The following is a 17,582-nucleotide window of genomic DNA, read 5'->3' as shown; positions in this document are numbered from 1 at the left end:
GAAGGGGCGGAACGGTGGGCGACTGGTTAGAGCGTCAGCCTCACAGTTCTGAGGACCGGGGTTCAATCCCCGGCTCCGCCTGTGTGGAGTTTGCATGTTCTCCCTGTGCCTGCGTGGGTTTTCTCCGGGCACTCCGGTTTCCTCCCACATCCCAAAAACATGCATAGTAGGTTCATTGAAAACTCTAAATTGTCCGTAGGTGTGAATGTGAGTACGAATGGTTGTTTGTATATGTGTGCCCTGCGATTGGCTGGCGACCAGTTCAGGGTGTACCCCGCCTTATCGTCCAAATATTATTTTTTTTTGCCAAAAGTCAGCTGGGATAGGCTCCAGCACTCCGTGACCCTGAACAGGGTAGCGGTGTGCAGTGTGAGCTGGGCGGTGGCCGAAGGCGGGGACCTTGGCGATCCGATCCCCGGCTACAGAAGCTGGCTCTAGGAACGTGGAATGTCACCTCTCTGGCAGGGAAGGAGCTCGAGCTGGTGTGTGAGGTCGAGAAGTTCCGTCTAGATATAGTCGGACTCGCCTCCACACACAGCTTGGGCTCTGGTACCAGTCCTCTCGAGAGGGGTTGGACTCTCTTCCACTCTGGAGTTGCCCACGGTGAGAGGCGCCGAGCAGGTGTGGGTATACTTATTGCCCCCCGGCTTGGCGCCTGTACGTTGGGGTTCACCCCGGTGGACGAGAGGGTAGCCTCCCTCCGCCTTCGGGTGGGGGGACGGGTCCTGACTGTTGTTTGTGCCTATGCACCAAACAGCAGTTCAGAGTATCCACCCTTTTTGGAGTCCTTGGAGGGGGTGCTGGAGAGCGCTCCCGCTGGGGACTCCATTGTTCTGTTGGGGGACTTCAATGTTCACGTGGGCAATGACAGTGAGACCTGGAAGGGCTTGATTGGGAGGAACGGCCACCCCGATCAGAACCCGAGCGGTGTTCTGTTATTGGACTTCTGTGCCCATCGCGGATTGTCCATAACGAACACCATGTTCAAGCATAAGGGTGTCCACATGTGCACTTGGCACCAGGACACCCTAGGTCGCAGTTCGATGATCGACTTTGTGGTCGTGTCATCGGACTTGCGGCCGCATGTCTTGGACACTTGGGTGAAGAGAGGGGCAGAGCTGTCAACTGATCACCACCTGGTGGTGAGTTGGCTCCGATGGTGGGGGAAGATGCCGGTCCGACGTGGCAGGCCCAAATGTATTGTGAGGGTCTGCTGGGAACGTCTGGCAGAATCCCATGTCAGAAGGAGTTTCAACTCCCACCTCCGACAGAACTTTGCTCATGTTCCGGGGGAGGCGGGGGACATCGGGTCCGAGTGGACCATGTTCCACGCCTCCATTGCTGAGGCGGCCGACCGGAGCTGTGGCCGTAAGGTGGTCGGTGCCTGTCGTGGCGGCAATCCCCTAACCCGCTGGTGGACACCAACGGTGAGGGATGCCCTCAAGATGAAGAAGGAGTCCTATTGGGCCTTTTTGGCCTGTGGGACTCCTGAGGCAGCTGATGGGTACCGGCTGGCCAAGCGGAATGCTGCTCTGGTGGTCGCTGAATCAAAAACTCGGGTATGGGAGGAGTTCGGTGAGGCCATGGAGAAAGACTTCCGGACGGCTTCGAGGAAATTTTGGTCCACCATCCAACGTCTCAGGAGAGGAAAGCAGTGCACCACCAACACTGTGTATAGTGGGGATGGGGCGCTGCTGACCTCGACTCGGCACGTTGTGAGTGGGTGGGGAGAATACTTCGAAGACCTCCTCAATTCCACCGACACGCCTTCCCATGAGGAAGCAGACTGTGGGTTCTCTGAGGCAGGCTCTCCTATCTCTGGGTTTGTGGTCACCGAGGTAGTTAAAAAGCTCCTCGGTGGCAGGGCCCCGGGGGTGGATGAGATTCGCCCGGAGTTCCTAAAGGCTCTGGATGTTGTGGGGCTGTCCTGGTTGACACGCCTCTGCAACATCGCGTGGACATCGGGGACAGTGCCTCTGGATTGGCAGACTGGGGTGGTGATCAGTCACACCCTCCGGCCGATGGTGAGGCCGGAGAGTGTGTTCCAACTACAGGGGGATCACACTGCTCAGCCTCACTGGTAAGGTCTATTCAGGGGTGCTGGAGAGGAGGGTCCGTCGGGAAGTCGAATCTCAGATTCAGGAGGAGCAGTGTGGTTTTCGTCCTGGCCGTGGAACAGTGAACCAGCTCTACACCCTCGGCAGGGTCCTCGAGGGTACATGGGAGTTCGCCCAACCAGTCTACATGTGTTTTGTGGACTTGGAGAAGGCGTTCGACCGTGTCCTGTGGAGGGTGCTTCAGGAGTATGGGGTACCGAAACCCCTGATACGGGCTGTTCGGTCCCTGTACGACCGGAGTCAGAGTTTGGTCCGCATATCCGGCAGTAAGTCGGACTCGTTCCCGGTGAGAGTTGGACTCCGCCAAGGCTGCCCTTTGTCGCCGATTCTGTTCATAACTTTTATGGACAGAATTTCTAGGCGCAGCCGAGGCGTAGAGGGGGTCCGGTTTGGTGGCCTCAGTATTGCATCTCTGCTTTTTGCCGATGATGTGGTTCTGTTGGCTTCATCAAGCCGTGAGCTCCAACTCTCACTGGAGCAGTTTGCAGCCGAGTGTGAAGCGGCTGGGATGAGAATCAGTACCTCCAAATCTGAGACCATGGTCCTAAGTCGGGAAAGGGTGGCATGCCCTCTCCAGGTCGGGGATGAGATCCTGCCCCACGTGGAGGAGTTCAAGTATCTTGGGGTCTTAGTCACGAGTGAGGGAAGAATGGAACGGGAGATCGACAGGCGGATCGGTGCAGCGTCTGTAGTAATGCGGACTTTGTATCGGTCCGTTGTGGTAAAGAAGGGGCTAAGCCGAAAGGCGAAGCTCTCAATTTACCAGTCGATCTACGTTCCTACCCTCACCTATGGTCATGAGCTGTGGGTCGTGACCGAAAGAACAAGATCCCGGATATAAGCGGCCGAAATGAGTTTCCTCCGCAGGGTGTCCGGGCTCTCCCTTAGAGATAGGGTGAGAAGCTCGGTCATCCGAGAGGATCTCAGAGTAGAGCCGCTGCTCCTCCGCATTGAGAGGAGCCAGATGAGGTGGCTGGGGCATATGATTCGGATGCCTCCTGGATGCCTCCCTGGTGAGGTGTTCCGGGCGCGTCCCACCGGGAGGAGACCCCGGGGACGACCCAGGACACGCTGGAGAGACTATGTCCTTCGGCTGGACTGGGAACGGAAGAGCTGGATGAAGTGGCTGGGGAGAGGGAAGTCTGGGCGTCCCTGCTAAAGCTACTGCCCCCGCGACCCGACCCGGATAAGCGCTAGAAAATAGATCGATGGATGGAAATTATTTTCGCAATTATTTTTGAAAATAAAATAAAAAACTGAAGAACAAACAAAATTTCAACACTTTTCTGGTACAAAAAAAACGCACATTGATGATGAATCAGAGATCTTGGACTAATACGGTGGATCATCTGTTCATTAACGCCGTGGTTCATTGCACGCAGAAGGCTCAGTTGTGCTTTTCCTTGTGCCGCCTAAACATCATTTGCACCATTCGGCACATATTGCTTATATCTTTATTTTTTTTTTTTTTGTAAATTAGTCCTCAGTTTGGCAGCAAAGAAATCGAAAGCTGCTAGCGATAGTATATAATCTAATTTCTGTATGAAAAGCGAAGAATCATCTGCTTAACATTAGAAAGTTGTTCATGTCTACGATCTCAGGCAATTTGGTTTGGGGAAATCTACCACATATTCTATTGTTAAGGAAAAAAAGAGGAAATAAATGCAGCCAATGTGGCTAAAAGAATGATTGTTTTGACAAAGCAAAAAGACCTAAAACTATAAATGAGGTATAAAAAATACTGCCGGTCTGGAAAAATAAGAACTGGTTGCTGCACAATGATTTGCTAGCATGGAAGTTCTTGTGCCAAAATTAACCAGTGAATTTGAAAAGAGAAAAAAAAACACCTAAATCAGAATTATCTAGTGTCATTATGGAACTACACCATCCATATCCTCTCCTTCCTCCACTCTCCAACAAGGAACCATCTGTACCGGCAATTATTCACTGCAAAGTTAAAATGCAATCAAGTTATCATGTGTTCATTTACGCGTCATAAAGTTATTAAATAGTTATTTCTTCATAAAAGTGTGCTTTCACTTATTTATATTTATGTATTTAACTACTAATTATTTTAAATAAACACCAATAAAAGCAAAGTAAACAAATCTTGGTTTTTCCATTCATTTCAATGGGAAACGTTGGTTCTCTTTGCAAATTTTGGTTCATGAACGGAGCCTCGGAATGAATTAAGTTTGTTTACCGAGGTTCCGCTTCACATCTAGTATTGCTTGAGCAGTTAGATTGAAATATTGTGTGAACAAGGGGGTTAATGGCTTCCAGCGTGCTCCTGTGGCGAATCTGTAGTGCTTCAGGTCCCAGAGCCAGATCAGAGTAAGTGGATGGTGTAAAATAGCGAGGCTCTTGCTACTAAGAGGCCAAAGGGCCTGGACATGGTGTGGCATACCGAGCATCAATCATGCTGTCACGATCCCATTATTTGTATGTGTTGCTGTTGCTTGGGGAGTGTGGATGGGTTCCAGTTGTTTGTTTTATTTTCTTTGTTTGCCTAGTTGCATCAGCATTCCGGTGTCATACTTCTCCTTGTTTTCACTCGTCGATGAAAAGTAGTAGTTAACATGTGTAGTTAAGATTCTGGGCTCTGTTTTCATGACTAGTGCAAATCCAGCACTGCGCTTGGCGTAACTCTGCGAGGAGGTGGGCGGGTAAGACTGGGTTTTGGTAATTTGGTGGACTGTTGTACCCCCAACTCATTTAAAAGTGGGACGTCTGAGCTGGTCAAGGGGTGTTCACAGCCAACTTCAATCCTGTCCAATCAAAGCGGTTTCCCTCATTCCTTTTAAAAGCTGGTGCAATAGTCTCGTATGGCGACATCTCTATATGTGCAAGAGGACTCAGCGACCTGTGTGTGACTGGAGTATTGAACGTTAGCAGGTAGTCTTATTGAATACAGAATGAACTGGTGAAAACCGCTGGCAACTTGAATATATCTGGGGACCTCATGTACTGTATCTACAGTACTGTATATCCCCATCAACGATCGTTCGTTTTATTCCATTCCTACCCATCTTGCTGGGATGTTTATCTCGAGATTTTGCAGGCGGAAGATACTACAACATTGCACTCTACAAAAAGACTATATACAGTATGATCTGAATCTTTAAATTTTGGATTAACTAATTGATGGATTGCTGGATTCATTGTAGCATGTCTTTATGGAAAACCTTTGGTTTGTTTTTTTTCTTTCAGAGATGGTGAAAAAAATGGATCCTTGCATCTACAGTATCAGTGCTTTTTATTAGAAATCATTAAATATGACCAAATTTAAATGTTATAGTGACATGAAACAGACCTGTCACAAAAAAATTATTTGCATCCAGTAGTTCTGCAAATAGTAATCGATTAATCTACTGACAACTCTATTGGAATAATCGAGAATAAGGATAAATGATATATATTTTTGCTTGGTTAAAGAGCAATTATGAATTCACAAGAGAAGATTTGACATTTTACTTGATATTGAACGACCAATTGCTTTCTTCTTTTAAACAATCAGTATTCTTCTTAATTTCACATTGTGCAGAAAGCAGTAAACTGCATTTTCTTGTCTACAAACATTTCTACTGAGGCAATTTAAAACACAAATATAAATAGATTTCAGTTTAAACTTGGCATTTCTTGTAAGTATCAAAAACATAAGGCATTACTTTAAAAAAAGAGGAACACATGTTTGTCATCTTGTTATAAAGGTACAATTTTATCCAACTGTGGTATCGCAGTCACATCACTAGGGGGCAATATGTAACAATATTATGTCAAAAAGAGGTGAAGAACGAGACATGAAGAAGAATGTAGTTTCATGTCAAACAGATGCTGGTTGTGTGTTGATCAATAAAGGTAAATAAAGTGAATTTTTAAAAAAGAAATACAGTACGAGACTGATTCTTGAAAACACAACACTAACTAAACCGGACTGTAATGTACAAGAGACAAGACAGCACACGACCGGCCCACCGTCTAACTATTTGCGTGATTCCTCATAAAGCTAGCTGCTAAAGCTAATGAAAACAAGCATACGTCAGCTGCGCGATTTCCACAATGCAATGTAGATTTTGTTTTGTTGCAATATTCAACATCCTTACGTTGTGACGTTAAATGTCGTTGTCGTTTCATGTATGTTAACAGTGGTTCTTGTAATGTATACCTTATTTCGCTGTCACATTTATGGATTTATGTTGTACTTTTTTTTTTCTTTAAATGAAACCATTACTTTAAGTATTGTGTGAAAGAATGACATCTTGGTCAATTCCTCTTTCAGAGCGTGCCCAACAGCGTTTTAACTGTTAAAAGATAATAAGAACTAACTCTACATAATCAATGAAGGTGTGGGACACTTTGACCTAAAAGTCATTAAGACCTGAGTATTATGTAGTCACATGTCATAGTTTCCTGTAGTAAAACAGTAACTTGCACATATACCTATAGCAAGAGAACGCTACAAAGTGTTGGTTTCTCAGTATTTTGGTCAAAACAGCAAGCCTTTTATGGGTTCAAGTCCAATTGAAGTAATGAGTTACTGCATTTCAAGTCCAAGTCGAGTTGCAAGTCTCTTGCATTATCAAGTCGAGTCTAAAGTCATCAAATTCATGACTCGAGTCTGACTTGAGTCCAAGTCGTGCTTTGTGTCCACACCTGTGGTAATAAACACCCACATTAACAAACATGGGTCAGCAGCATTTCAGTACTATATTAGGATGATTATGATTTACTTTGTTTTAGTGAACACAATTTCAAAATTTATCTCTTGCTAGGAGTGAAAGGGGGATGTCACATTGGCTAACTAAAATCTGTTACAACACAGTTAGCATTGGAATACACTCTTTCAAACACAGACATAACCGCATGCTGTGCCATAATTGGCTAACATTATTTGCATCAGAATAGTGGGAAGGCACGCTTGGGAGACTTCAGTGAGAGTAATGTCTACATGTCTCAATGTAGCTGAGAATGCAAGAGGAGGAAAAAACCTGTTAATGTAAATGGGATGAAATGCAAGCAGAGAGCGAGCGGGTGAGAAGACAGACGAGAATCAGGATCCATGGAAGAAATGATATCGAGGCACAACACACATCAGTAAGAACGAAAGAAGAGGTTAGATGCAGAAAATAGTAGCGATGATTCCAGTGCATAACACACAGAAAGACCAAGAGAAAGACGAACAACCAGTTGTGTACTGTGAGACCCTTCAGAGCCTCCTCTGCTTGTCTAAACACTATCAAAAGCACTGACCTACAATTACAACTTGAATAAAATATTATATATATACACACACGCACATACACACTGCAATTGGAATGTATTGGAATGGACCTTGCCATTCCAATACTTTTGGAAGGAACTATAATTGAATTGGCCACTGTTGTTTACTGGCATTGTGGCGCAATGCAAGCAGAGAATGGGACTGATGTGTTTCTGGGTCCAATTCCAAAAGAGATGCCTCCCGTGGCTACATGGCGGCCGTGTTGAATGTGGGGCATTGACATGGCAGCCATGTCATGATGGTTATATGTATTGTCTATTGTACGGAGAGTGCACGCAGAGAGAGAGCACGCAGAGAGAGAGCAGAGAGAGAGAGAGAGAGAGAGAGAGAGAGGCATAGCGGCAGTGTCTGAGAATACAAAACACAAGTCTCTGGCGTCTGGAACATGCTATTTTTAGTACAGTAAAAAAAATTTGTCGAGCCGTTCACCTTTGGCACCAGATTTAATTCCTCGCGGTTCATGAAAGCGACTCGCCCATGATGAGTACTGTATGTCAACAATGTCACCATGACCAAGCACACCGGCGTGTTTGGATAAAATATGAAACCTTCAAACATTTCCAAGCTTTTTTTATATTTCTTTATTGGACTGGGTGTTTTAGGTCATGAAAAAACCTACAAAACAATAATTTTGTACTGTACAGTAATATTGGTGCATATGGCCAACAAATATAGTGCTTTAATATAAGGGACGATTGTCTATATCGGACGACTCCGAACCCCTATTAATCCGTTCTATCGAGGTTCCACTGTATTGTAAACTGTATAAAAGGTAAGTTAAAAATTCAAATAGCAGGATCTCCAAAATGTTTTTTGAGGAATACCTGGAATGTTAACTTATAATTATTTTATGACAAAGATATTGCGAGAAAATGACCCTCACTGGCTCAGTTTTGACCCACTTATGCATCTATAGGTTCAGAGGTGGTTTAGGTCACTGAAGGCCCAAGTCCAAAACTCACCAGGTTTTGGACTTGGCTGTAGCAGGTTTATAACAACCATCTAGCAAGTAGGAATTTTAACTAACTGAAGCATCACAGTCAAAGCCTAAACGAAAACTGTTCACGGTGGCCGACAGGTTAGAGTGTCTGGCTCACAGTTCTGAGGATCGGGGTTCAATCCCCCGCCCTGCCTGTGTGGAGTTTGCATGTTCTCCCCGTGCCTGCGTGGGTTTTCTCCGGGCACGCCGGTTTCCTCCCACATCCCAAAAACATGCATGTTGATTGAAGACTCCAAATTGTCCGTAGGTGTGAATATGAGTGCGAATGGTTGTTTGTTTCTATGTGCCCTGCGATTGGCTGGCAACCAGTTCAGTCCTGCCCGATGATAGCTGGGATAGGCTCCAGCACGCCCGCAACCCTTGTGCAAGCAATTAAAAAGTCAGTACCCCATAATTTGTCCCCTTTAAGCTCAAACCAGAATACTGCTGGGTGGATTCATCTCATCACATATACTCCTTCTCCACACACACACACACACACACACACACACACACACACACACACGTTAACTCCCATGATGCCACTAGCCAGCTGTTTAAAAAGTGTCTTCAGAGAGCACATACTCACCTCTGCCACCCTACCATCCTAGCTTCACCTGGTCCTGTCACAGTCAATCGGATTGACCATTAATCACGCCTCAAACACATGCTGTTGTGTAGCTCTTTCCCTCTCGTCACCCTCACTTTCCCCATTTGATTTTCAATGTGTACCCTCACTTCTGAAAATGTCTTTTCGACACATTTGACAGCAGGAATTCCTTCTTCTTTCCACCACTAAGGGTGACAACAGCAAAGACTCCACGTAATTGAAAATTGACACAAGCTTGTTTGTGCAAAAACATTTGTTGGCACCCAACCAGATAGATTACAAACTAAAAGTGCATACACACTATTATTTAATGATGATACACTGTAGGATAAAATAGAAAAATGCATGTCCTTGCACCATCAAGCTCTTAAATAGTTGCTCTTCTTTAAATATTTTTTTGCCCACTTTACCCTTATTTTACCATTCAAAGAATTTTATTTCTGCAGTTTATCTTGCATATGCGGACAATTGCCTCCAATTTCTTTCATAATGGCCTTAAAATGGGCTTTCAAGAGCTGTGAAACTGGCTTCCTTGAGGTAATCTATCATATCAGCGTTTATGCAAGTCAGTGTTAAACTAGAGTGGCTTAAAATTGCAGCCGAAAGCGTTGATTGATATGAGGTATGTCCGCATTTATAACCAGATTTTGAGTTAGTTTGCTTTCTGTAATGCTCTTTTCTTGTTTCTAATTTGATTCATCCTTATGCAATAAAAAAAATAAGATATCCAAACAGACACATATTTTGAGGGGGGGAATGTTCACCGCAAACAAAGTCACCTTGTTGTTTTTATGTCCCCATCTATTCCTGCATAACATGCTATTGTTATGCATTAGACCCTGTCACAGTGCTGTAAAATCCGGTATTATTTGTGTAGTCATGGCAAAGCATTAAATAAATAAATAAACATCCACATACAAAAAACATGCACAAAAATAAAATTATTTAAGGATATAAGAGAACTCTGGTACATCTGTGATTATATTGGCAGTGGGAAAAAAAGGGTTTCTTACCTGGATGTGAGAAGATGCCACGCAGGATCAACATATATGGGCAAATAAGAAAGCAGAGAGGGACAGAAAAAAATTGAAAATATCATGAGAAGGTCCTAAAATCAGTCAGAACATGCAAAAAATGAAAGGGGCATATTTCTTCACTTGTGTATTATTGTCATTAATAGAGACATATAACTAGCACTACCAGCCCATGGCTGATTGCTAGACTGGAAAACTAGTAGAATGCAAGGCTGTTGTTTTCTCTGAAGAGACAACATCCTTAGATTGATGTACTTGTAGAACCTTATAAGGTAAAAGTAAATTCACACGCATATAATGGCTTCTATTTGTTGTCTTATCTAGTCTCGTATGTCTGTTCCTGTGTGACAGTTACTAACTGGTTAATTAACTTCTTGGGTGATATTCTCAGGTTTCCCCAACAAGCTGTCTTTGGTTATTATCGGTAGCAATTTATCAATGTTATACAACTACAACTCTCTTTACACAATGTATTTGTATTACTTTAATTTTTTTTTATGTCAGGTTGTGTTCTACACAATTTCATTGTACTAGATTAACACAACAATATTAGGTTGATCCCCCAAACATGTTGAAAAAACAAGAACAAACAATTGATTTTAACAGCTTGTCATACAAATATTAAATCGTTTTTTAAAAATATTTATAGGGGAAACATTGTACTGTTGAAATATTAGCATAAATAGGCTCTGTGGCTAAGAACGAGAATTTTTTTTTACTTGTTTATAACATTCCCAACAGACATACTCCAAACTGCAAAATTAGCTGCCTGAAATTAAACGTAAATTAAGGTTAAATATGCCCCACAAATTCCCATCAACCTTGCCGTTCATTCAATTGTTTAAATTATTTCAAGTCGGGCTTTTTAAAAATTCCCTACATGATTACCCATCCCATGCACCTTGTTGATATACTGTATGTGTTTTTTAAATTATATTTTGATGATATACAACTTGTAAAATCCATTTGTGCTCACATTAGGCCTTCTCAGATGACACATTATGATATCTGTTACATCACTTATTTAATTGAGTTCTTTTCTTAGGCAACACAGAACAAGACCGAAGAAAAAAATAATTCATAAAGATTCTCGCTGTGTGTTACCTAGAAATTAGTCCTTTAATCAGAATCAGAAAAAGGTTTATTAGCCCAGTATGTGACAAGACACAAAATAAATTTCTCTCTGGTGGTTGGAGCCATTCTAGTCTGAAAACAAACAGCCACCATGACAAAATATACATTTAGGACATAAAAAACACAATATGGAGAGTTGTCAGCCAATTTCTGGCCTGATTGTACAGGGCTCTGTCCCCACTCCGATCGGCATTCTCTTAAGCCTGGCAAAGTTGGCAAAGTTTGGCAGTGACCCACGGCTTGTTGTTACTGAACATGCGAAATCATTGTTGGGGCAGGTAGTAAAAAAGACTGAGAAAGTTGAGGAATGCTCATCAAACACCTGTTTGGAACATCCCACAGGTGAACAGGCTAATCGGGAACAGGTGGGTGCCATGATTGGGTGCGAAAGTCATTCACAAGGAAAGATGGTGCGAGGTTCACCTCTTTTGTGAACAAGTGCGTGAGAAAATAATCGAACAGTTTAAGTACGATGTTCCTCAACGTACAATTGCAAGGAATTTAGGGATTTCATCATCTACGGTCCATAATATCATCAAAAGGTTCAGAGAATCTAGAGAAATCACTGCATGTAAGCGGCAAGGCCGAAAGCCAACATTGAATGTCCATGACCTTCGATCTCTCAGGCGGCACTGCATCAAAAACCGACATCAATGTTTAAAGGATATCACTACATGGGCTCAGGAACACTTCAGAAAACCAATGTCAGCAAATACAGTTCGGTGCTACATCCGTAAGTGCAACTTGAAACTCTACTATGCAAAGCAAAAGCCATTTATCAACAACACCCAGAAACGCCGCCGGCTTCTCTGAGCCTGAGCTCATCTAAGATGGACTGATGCAAAGTGGAAAAGTGTTCTGTGGTCCGACTAGTCCACATTTCAAATTGTTTTGAGAAATTCTGGACGTCGTGTCCTCCGGGCAGGAAGAAAAGAACCATCCAGACTGTTCTGGACGCAAATGTCAAAAGCCAGCATCTGTGATGTTATGGGGCTGTGTTAGTCCCAATGGCATGGGTAACTTACACATCTGTGAAGGCACCATTAATGCTGAAAGGTACATACAGGCTTTGGAGAAACATATGCTGCCATCCAAGCAACGTCTTTTTCATGGACGCCCCTGCTTATTTCAGCAAGACAATGCCAAACCACATTCTGCACATGTTACATCAGCGTGGCTTCGTCGTAAAAGAGTGCGGGTACTAGACTGGCCTGCCTGCAGTCCAGACCTGTCTCCCATTGAAAATGTGTAGTGCATTAAGAAGCGCAAAATACGACAATGGAGACCCCGGACTGTTGAACAGCTGAAGCTGTACATCAAGCAAGAATGGGAAAGAATTCCACCTACAAAGCTTCAACAATTAGTGTCTTCAGTTCCCAAACATTTATTGAATGTTGTTAAAAGAAAAGGTGATAAACACAGTAATAAACATGACCCTGTCCCAGCTTTTTGGGAACATGTTGCAGCCATAAAATTCTAAGTTAATGATTATTTGCTAAATACAATAAAGTTTATCAGTTTGAACATTAAATATCTTGTCTTTGTCGTGTATTCAATTAAATATAGGTTGAACATGATTTGCAAATTATTGTATATTGTTTTTATGTTTAACACAATGTCTCAACTTCATTGGAATTGGGGTTGTATTGTAATTTATTGAGAATTAGAGTCGATCAGTCGAACAGAACAAAGATGGGAGAGAGAAACGAAGACAAAAGACAAAGCACTAATTATCAACAGGATGAGAGAAGTAAATCATCACATTATCTACAACAATGAACCATTAGATATTAGTGTTGTGTGGGGCTGTTTGTGCTACACCCTGTGAGGGAAGGACAGGACAAGATAGAACAGGACAAGGGCAGGAGAAGAAGCATGCTGGGCATGAGTTGTGAACCCAGCTGAACAACTAAAGTGTAGTGGGATTGACAATGAAAAATTATAAAGGATGAGAGTCTGAGTGAGGGGATACCTAAGTAATTTGCATATTCATGAGTCATTTGTCGCAATAAGTGAGTGGCCTCACACCCAGCGAAAGAGTCCCAGGGGTGTGTGCCTGCGGACACATGCAAGTGAATTGACACAGTTTCGCATGCACAAAGACTGACAGAAGTGTTGTGTAATTGCTATGCCCGCACTGCGGAGGCACAGGACCCCACCAAATCAATCGAGGGGCGGGACATGTCCCCACCAAGGCGCCCCAAAATCTGGCCACCCGGAGTTGGCCGCAGGGACCCAATGCCACCCCCTCAGCTACAGTCATTGGCCCTACCCTGTGTATCAGTGCCCCCCCCCACCCCCCCCCCCCACCCCCCGAGTGGTGTGGTGCATTAAAATCTGGAGAGACCAGTGAGGCGGGGGGCAGGGCTGCCAGGCACTGCTGCCTAACAGCCAAATCCCCCTCACCCAAGACCCACCGTCCCCCAAAGATGGGTGTATGTGGTGAATTAAAACATGGGGATAAGTGTGTGTGATGCATTAAAATCCAGGAGTGAAAAAAAAGTCCCGCCCCCAAAGACAGCAAACACAGGGACAAGAGGAGAAGATCCCCACTGCATGCATGTTTTTTCACCATGCAAACCGATCTAAAATGTGTGAAAATAAAAAGAAAGAAATAGAATATTAAAACAACCTCAACAACAAAGAATATATAATTCCATTGTTTACGCTGGCGGCACGGTGGCCGACTGGTTAGAGCGTCAGCCTCACAGTTCTGAGGTGCGGGGTTCAATCCCCGTCCCCGCCTGTGTGGAGTTTGCATGTTCTCCCCGTGCCTGTGTGGGTTTTCTCCGGGCACTCCGGTTTCCTCCCACATCCCAAAAAACATGCATTAATTGGAGACTCTAAATTGCCCGTAGGCATGACTGTGAGTGCGAATGGTTGTTTGTTTCTATGTGCCCTGCGATTGGCTGGCAACCAGTTCAGGGTGTACCCCGCCTCCTGCCCGATGACAGCTGGGATAGGCTCCAGCACGCCCGCGACCCTAGTGAGGAGAAGCGGTTCAGAAAATGGATGGATGGATGGACGTTCACACTTATGAAAATAGTCTTCATCCATCCATCCATTTTCTGAGCCGCGTATCCTCACTAGGGTTGCGGGAGTGCTCGAGTCAATCCCAGCTATCATCGGGCAGGAGGCGGGGGAAAATAGTCTTGCTCTTGTCAAATGTCAGATGGCACCCCCCTCAGGCAAATGAATCAATAGTCTAGATTTAGCATGTTGAGGAAAGGTGACCAGCTATCTACGTATATGTGTAATTGATTTTTTTGTTCTGCTGATATTTGTTCTAACGCTATATATTCTATGATGAGATTCAGCTACTGATTGATGTTAAAAGCTTGTTTGTTTTTCCAGTTTAATATAATTGTTTTCTTAGCGGTAGCTAACGCAACGAGTAATGATTGTGAATATTTATTAGGGAGGTCGATTATGTTTAAGTCGCCAAGTTTGGGGAAAGTGGAATCCTGAAATTCAAAATATAAGACCGTTTTTGTGTAACCGAAGACCAAACGCATTGAATTGGTGTGCATTCCCATACAACATGAAAATATGGGGTATTTTTGGTGCATTGCGCACATACATTAGATGGAGAGAAGCCCCTTTTATGCATCGTGTACTGAGTAAAGTGTGTTCTATGGAGCACTTTATATTGTATAAACTGTAAATTTGTGTTTTTGTCATGCTAAACGTATTGTTACGTATCTGTATACAGTAGTTATGGTCAGCGGACATGGAAAGGTCTTCTTCCCATTTAGTGATTGGTAAGTGCATTGATTTAGTGCATGAAATTAATTTATAAACTTCTGAGAGATTTCTTTTACTTTGCGGAAGAAGCTTCACTATTTGCTTTACAAACTCCAGCAGTTCGAGGGTGCGCTGTAGTGTAGGTATTCCTATTTGTATTGCTGCTTTTAATTTATTGTATTGAAGAAAGTTTCCGCCTGTTATTTGGAATTCTTGGAGCAGTTCATCACGTGTCCTAAAAACATTATCGTTAAATAGTTGGTATAGGTGTTCAATTCCATGTTGTTACCATGCACTAAAATGAAGGGGTATATTATTAATTTTGAAATCTGTTTGAAATTTCAAATACACTCCAATCTGTGCAGTCCAAACAGTCTTGAAGTTCCATCTTTGATTCATTAGTCCACCTCTTCATTGTTTTCACCACAGGCTTGGCACATTTAAGTTTGTGCCTGGACATTGGTATTAAGTGAATTAAACAGTGATCAGAGGGGCCCAAAGCTGCATGGGGAATAGCACCATACAAGTCATTCAGTGTGGTATAGCAGTGGTCTACTATTTTGTTTTTCCTGGTGGGACAGTCAATGTGCTGCTTGTATTTAGGAAATTGGTGGTTGAGTTATGCTTTGGTAAAGTCCCAAGAATAATGAGGGGTTAATCTGGGTGCTTTTTTTTCAAGTTAGTTTACTTGGTCAGCCAGAGTTCACCTTAGCCTGGGGAGGAATGTAAACACCCGCAAGTATGAATGAAGCTGAATCGCGCGGTGAGTAGAATGACTTGAGTAGAGATTGTAGATTTGTGAGGTGTAAAAGTGGTGTTCGAAATCCTTGCTGTCGGAGCTTAACTTGCACTTTAGCACGCTTTGTTCTGCGGCGCCGTCTTCTCCTCCATGTGCCATAGAGTGCAGCCGCTCCACTAGTGTGTAACTCAGAGAAAAAAAATGTGGATTTGTGAAAATTGGCGAAAGAAGGTTCGGCATAGACTCTCTAATGTTTAGCAAGTCTTCCCTTGTGTAAGTAAGTGGCGTAATGTCTCCAAAGACAAACAAAAGAGACAAAAACACAGAGAATACTAGCGAGCACATTACCAAGGTGTCCACCTGTGTAGGCACCATCTTGGTTTTGATTTTGCCTTATATTCTCAAAATTGTGGCATGGTGGACAAGTGGTGAGGACATTCATCTTGCAGTTCAGAGTTCAAATCTGGCTCTGGCTTTCCTGTGCGACGTTTGCATGGTGTCCCTGTGCGTGCAGTGGGTTTCTACGCGTACTCCAGCTTCTTCCCACATTCCAAAAACATGCATGTTATGGTGATTGAAGCCTCAGAATCATCGGGGCTCAATAGGCTGCCTATTTGTGGCCCCCAAATTGTTATTCCTTTACTATGTGTTTTGGTTGGGTCAGGACGTGTATGGACTAGTTTCCATTCTAAGGATACACAAAAAGCCTTTTAAAAAAGGCCCTAACTTTATTCATCTTCAAAAGTATAGTCATTCTAGTCAAAATTATTCAGGTCGTGTCTGGAGGAAACTTTCACTCCTGGTGCAACAAAATAAAAATAAAGTTAAGACACAACAAAATGATGTGGGGGGTAAACACATAAAGTCTACTAACATTTCCATTATCAAAACAATTTAAGGGATTAGGGGACTAACTGAAATAAAACAACATTTTAAAAACTATTTAGAATGACGCTTGGCATGCTGGGTACCTCCACATTACTGCAATGTCAAAACTAAGCACTAGTTTCTGCCACACTATTAAATACATTATTAAAGACCAAGTACTTCTCAATATTAGTTATATAATTATCGCACTACGAGTCACTTTAAACTGCATCTGACTTGAAGTCTCGGCACCCTTTGCATAATGGTTATTGCACCGGACTATTGCTATATTAGCCATTCAAACTGCTCTAATTGCAAGAGGACTCTGCATCTTTTTGCACAATTGTCAAAAGCCAGATTACGAGCAAGCTTTTATTGCTCAGCGACTGTTTTTCTCAATTTCTTTATGTCTCAAAGGTATTCTCTGTCAATTGACTGTCTGTTGTCGTACAAGAGTACCGGTACATTTAAAAAAAAATTACAAATGAATTGAACAGCTGATTTTGGATTTGGGAATAGCAAGCGTGCCCGCGACCCTAGTGAGGATAAGCGGTAAAGAAAATGGATGCATGGATGGATGGAATAGCAACCGTAACTATCCTGGTAGCTTGATTGACAAAGTGAAGCATGTAATGTAGCAATAAAATAGACGGTATAATAAACGAAAAAATATTTTTTCTTATACAGTTTTTGAAATGATTGTTCTGAAGACAAATCTATGCTGTGCCGAGTTTGTATCAGTGGTCCATTTTCATGTGAAAAAAGCCGCATGTACTCCTGGAGAGAGGAAGCTGACTGTGTGAGTTTCTACAGAGGTCCTTCGTGCCCTGGAGCACAACCTAGAATAAATGTCACCGTTTTCATCTCCCGTTGCATTGATCCCACACTCTGCTGTTCAAATGGCTATTGGACCCTTCATGCCCTTTATGAAATCAATGCATTCCTCTGTCGACCTCATAAAAATCCAATGGATGGAAATCAGGCTGGCTCTCTCTCACTTTCTGTCTGTCTCTCTGTCTTTCTCTCTCTCTCTCTCTCACCCCCGTCTACCCATCCTACACACACACACGCACACAC

The 17,582-nt window shown here is 43.3% G+C and overlaps 1 protein-coding gene across 4 annotated transcripts in view; it reads right to left on the bottom strand.

Annotated features, from left to right (window-relative positions):
• Positions 1 to 17,582, bottom strand: part of LOC133483561 (receptor-type tyrosine-protein phosphatase gamma-like) — a 499,015-nt gene that overhangs the window by 348,643 nt on the left and 132,790 nt on the right. The gene's annotated exons all lie outside the window — the stretch shown is intronic.

This window comes from Phyllopteryx taeniolatus, chromosome 9 (assembly GCF_024500385.1).
Source record: "Phyllopteryx taeniolatus isolate TA_2022b chromosome 9, UOR_Ptae_1.2, whole genome shotgun sequence".
NCBI lineage: Eukaryota > Metazoa > Chordata > Actinopteri > Syngnathiformes > Syngnathidae > Phyllopteryx > Phyllopteryx taeniolatus.
This window is presented reverse-complemented; position numbering and strand designations above follow the sequence as displayed.